A 5,092-nucleotide genomic window follows, 5' to 3' on the forward strand; every position below is an offset into this window, starting at 1 on the left:
TGCCTTCCACTCTTTGTATGCCTTTTGTAGTTTCAAATGAACATTTTACATGATTCCATATTTCCTCTTTTCTTAGCATATAGGTTATACTTCTCTTTTTTTTGCTGTTTTTATGGTTGTCCCAGGGTAACCATAAATATTGCAATAGGTATTCACATATAATTTAAGTCCATTTTCCAATGGTAGTATACCACTTCATGGGTAGTGTGAGTACCTAGTAATAATAATTATTATTTCTCCCCCCACCCAACAATTCTCCAGTTTAAGGTTAACAAATATGGTATATTTATATCTAAAACTTTAGTGTAAGTTTTCAGTTCTGAACTATGTTTCCATAAAGACAGAGGCACATTGGTTTGTATTTCACAGGAAATAATTTATCTTTAAGTCACAAATATGAATGAGTATATTTTGCCAATGTTATAAAGATGATTTCAAACCCTAGCTAATCTCTTTCTCAAATTGCAACCATTTGCTTAATCTTTAATGAAAATAGAGACCAAAAACGAATGCTTAAACATATCATTATGTGAGATTCTGATGACTAAGAAATCCTTGAAAGAGCAGTGAACCATGATTATTGAAAAGCTCAGAACACTAGCAAGGTTTACTTGCAAAGATTTTACAGAAGGCTGCAAATTGTGTTCCCTAAGAGGAACTAGGAAATATATATGTCATTTAGTAATACATTGAAATTGCCTTGTCTAGGGTGAGTATTACACAAAAACTCCAAGTTACCATTTCCTGGTCTGTTATCCATCATATCATGGCCCTGCACTCCACCTCATAGACAGCCACTAAGTCATACTGGCCTTTGTCCTTTCATAATTTGTTGGCAGCCAGTGTCTCCATACAGGTGTCTTAGGGACATTGATTCACCTCAGTTGTTAAACTTCTCCAAAGGACTCAATGCAACTTTTCTTTTTTATCCATATAGTTTTGTACAAACTAATCAGAATCTATGACTTTATGGTTAGTTAAAATATGACCTGAGAAAGCTTCATGAAATTCAAAAGCATTGATATCATTTATTGTTAATCCTAACTTTTCTAGCACTTTTAAAGTAGCATATGTTGGTTCGAGTGAAAGCTGATCTTTGGAATCCTGAAACAAATATACAAAATCCCTCATATGTGCCTTCAGCTTATAACCCATGACCAAAGATTTTTTCCTGAGCATTGCAGATGCACCATCAGTTAGGAAAGAAGAATTTGCAGCTGTCACTATGCCATAGGGCTTGATGAATGCAGGTTTTAGCTTGACTATCTACTTCAGAAAGGACAAAGGCCACTATCTTTGGTGAATATATCTTTTCCTGGTATTTTGAAGATATACAACATCAGAAAGGAGTCCTTCATCCTGGGCCCTCTTGGCTAGACTGTGCAAACGCAGTGCATACTCACTCTGTTGAAGTTGAGAAACAACAAGGCAGCTGCAAGTCAGTCTGTAGAGTGATGCATGGTCATGCCCAGGTGATAGGATTAAAGATAGTCACTGACCTAAAATCTTGGCCTTTTTGAGATCGAGCATGAGTTTCCTCAAATGACAAATTGGTACATAGGCTATTAACTCTATATCACCTGCCACAACCACATTACTGGCCAGAAGTAATCAAGCCAACACTTGTAGTCCTGGTTTGGTTAGCAAAGATGCAAGCCATGGTGACAGATCACAGGAGACTTGTCAGAGAGGTCAGCTTCAAGGGATAGACTCTCCAGCTACATTGTTTTTACTTCCTGTATAACTATGCCAAAGAAGATGTAACCAACAATTTCCTTTGGGACCTTGGTTTGATGCAACAAATCTGAGCCAAATCACATGGCATCAGGTCTTTATATGAAGTGCCTGACAGCAAAAATAGAGTGTGACATTATCTAGCACCACCGTATTCTTTATACAGGGTTTAGCCAAGGTCTTCTTTAATTTTTTTCTGGGCAGCTGGGGCAGCTTTTAGCTGATAGGAACAGCTCAGAGGTCTCAAGAAAATCTGTGTACCCATTTTGCTGAACTTGGAAGATTTTTTTCAAGTTAATGTCAAGATGGAAGTCATGCTGCAGTGGTCCCCACCTTAGCTTGGGCTCCTGTTGTGAGCAGCATTTGGCCTCAAGTTTCTGGGGTGAGAGGGATCTAGGGGTGGATCTACTCTAGAAAGAACCTCTCTTGCAGGCCATCAGACTCCAGAGGTGTAGCTGGGTCCTGGCTGTCTGCTTGTCACCTGACTAGATGACTGACCTCTGACCTCATGATAGGCCTTCTTTCTTTCAGTAGAGGAAGAGTTCTTTCTGCCCCTTTAGCCAAAGTGAAGGGTACCATTAGGGACCTGCAGTGAGTCAGCATGGGGTTGGCAGGGTGGGAGGTGGGCAGGTAGGCTTGGGTTAGTCAGGAAGTATGTTGAGGGCCTGGCTAGTACCAGGCTGAGTCCGAGTAGGATGTTCCAGAGCCTGGGCAGAACTCCTGCAGAGGCTAAGACAGCCTCTAAGCCTCATCTCTTTTGCCAAAAAACCTTCAAAAAACATTCCTTGCATGATAAGTGTCCTGGTAACAAATACCCTCAGTTTTTATTTATCTGAGAAAATTTATTTTTCCTTCACTTTTGAAGAATAACTTTATAGATTATAGACTTCTAGGCTGGTAGGTTTTTTCCTCTCAGCCTTTTTTTATACCCTAAACTGGTCCTTTAACTCACCAGGTATCATGAGTTAGGCAGAAATGAAATATTAGTGCAACATATAAATCTTCTCCAAGTCTTCAAATTCCTCATGCTCAGCTTTTCTTCTTATAAAAATAAAAGGAATTGGAAAACTAACTTTTAAATCAATATTTCTAATTATATATATATATATATATATATATATATATATATATATATATACCCTCTTTTGAGGTAAGTCCCCAAGTCAGATACTCATGCCTGAAAGATTCTTGCTCTCTATCAGAAAGGGGCAAAATGTCTTTTCCACCTTTTGAAAGCAGAAATGAATTTTATAGTTTCATATAGAGATTCAAAGTGTTACCTTTTTCCTCTGCATCCTTGCTTCTTTTTCTTCTTCTCCCTGACTTGCAATGACAAGGAATGTGCATCTCAGAAGTGGAAGTTTATCTCCCCTGGTAGCTAATCCTCAGCTTGTCCTCCACAACCTCTCCTTCCCCCAGTGTCTGCGTTAGCCAACCCCTTCCCCTGAGGCCTGGGGTGAGAGTGAGGGGAAGGGCAGGGAGAAGAGGACAGAAGATAATGAAGAAGGTTAGAAATAGTTTTACCGCAGCTACCATCAATAAGACTAGAGATCTAAGAACTTACATACCGTGTGTAGAAATCTCTCAACACTAAATATTCCACTCTACTTTATTCTCACACGGTTACTGAGGAGAAGTTGGTGGCAGTTTTTATCTTTGTTCCTCTTTGAGTAATGTGGTTTTCTCCACTCCAATCCCTTGCTTCTTTCAGAATTTTTTTTTTTCTTTCCCTTTAATTTCTTGTAGTTTCAAAAAGATATGCCTAGATTAAGTGTTTTGTTTGTTTTGTTGTTGTGGTGGTGGTGGTGGTGTCATTTATTCTACTTGGTTTTCTCTGATATTCCTGAATCTGTGGTTTGGTGTCTGATATTAATTTGGGGAAATTCTCAGTCATTATTGTTTGTTTGTTTTTTTTTTTTCCTGTCCTTTTCTCGCTCTGTCTTAGGTTTTGGTTAAATCATTTCCCCAAAGGGCGAGCCTTATCAAAAACTGAGGGTTGCTGGAGTATTTAAAAATCATTCCATTTTCCCTGCCCCTTCCTGAAGCCCAAGGGGATTTTTCTCTAATATTTACTCTGAGAACCTGGATGGATTCCACATAGGAAATCCTGTGATTTAGAGGGAGGGGGATCTGTGGCTGGGTTCCCCTTGAGTTTTTAATTCTTTTACCTCTCCGACTTGCCCACATGGAGTCTCCAGCAGTTCTTCAATCAAAGTCCAGATTTACTACCTGCCCCCTCCCATTTCTAGTGGTGATTTCTACATGGGAATCTCTGCTCAGGTCCGGCATCACTCCCTGTCTATTTTCTCTTTGTCTCCAATCCTAGGGACTGTTGTTTGTCCTGTGTCCTCCCCTCTCTAGGGAACCAAATAAAATTATTGATTTTTTACTCTTCAACTTTTTGTCATTAGGATAGGGTGGTGACTTAAGATCCTTATATCAGAACTGGAAACCAAACCCTAAACGTGTCACTTTAACATATAATTAACATGATTTAATGCCTGTCCAATAAGATCTACATGCCTCCCTTGTTAAATAGTGTGGCCCTGCACCAATATTTCCTGAAGTCATTCTGGACCACTTGGTCTTCCTGTTTCCTCACAAGGAAGGAGAAAACACTAGAATAAATTGGTATAGGCATACCTCAGAGATACTGTGGCTTTTGCTCCAGACCACTGCAATGGAGCAAATATCGCAATAAAGGGAGTCATTTGAAATTTTGGTTTCTCAGTGCATATGAAAGTTGTTTTTGTTCAGTCTACTCAGTCATGAGAGACCCCACAGACTACAGCCCTCCCTGTCCTTCACCATCTCTTGGAGTTTGCTCAAACTCATATCCTTTGAGTCAGTTAGGCCATCCAACCATCTCATCCTCTGTCATCCCCTTCTTCCCCTGTCTTCAGTCTTTCCTGGCATCAGGGTCTTTACCAATGAGTCTGCTCTTCGCATCAGGTGGCCAAAGTATTGAAGCTTCAGCTTCAGCATCAGTCCTTCCAATGAATATTCAGGGTTGATTTCCTTTAGGATTGACTGGTTTGATCTCCTTGCAGTCCAAGAGACTCTCAAGAGTCTTTTTCAGCACCACAGTTCAAGGGAATCAATTGTTCAGCACTCAGACTTCCTTATGGTCCAGCTCTCACATCCACACCTAACTATTGGAAAAACCATTCTTTTGACTAGATGGAGCTTTGTTAGCAAAGTGATGCCTCATTCTCTCTCTCTTTTTTAATATGCTTTTTAGGTCTGTCATAGCTTTTCTTCCAAGGAACAGGTGTCTTTTAATTTGGGGGCTGCAATCAGCATCTGCAGTGATTTTGGAACCACCAAAATAAAGTCTGTCACTGTTTCCATTGTTTTT

General features: G+C 39.8%; 1 pseudogene; it reads right to left on the reverse strand.

Moving 5' to 3' along the window:
• Window positions 1-802: 802 nt before the first annotated feature.
• LOC133229271 (trifunctional enzyme subunit beta, mitochondrial-like) lies at window positions 803-1,999 on the reverse strand (annotated as a pseudogene).
• Window positions 2,000-5,092: the final 3,093 nt, after the last annotated feature.

This window comes from Bos javanicus, chromosome 17, assembly GCF_032452875.1.
Source record: "Bos javanicus breed banteng chromosome 17, ARS-OSU_banteng_1.0, whole genome shotgun sequence".
NCBI classification, from domain to species: domain Eukaryota; kingdom Metazoa; phylum Chordata; class Mammalia; order Artiodactyla; family Bovidae; genus Bos; species Bos javanicus.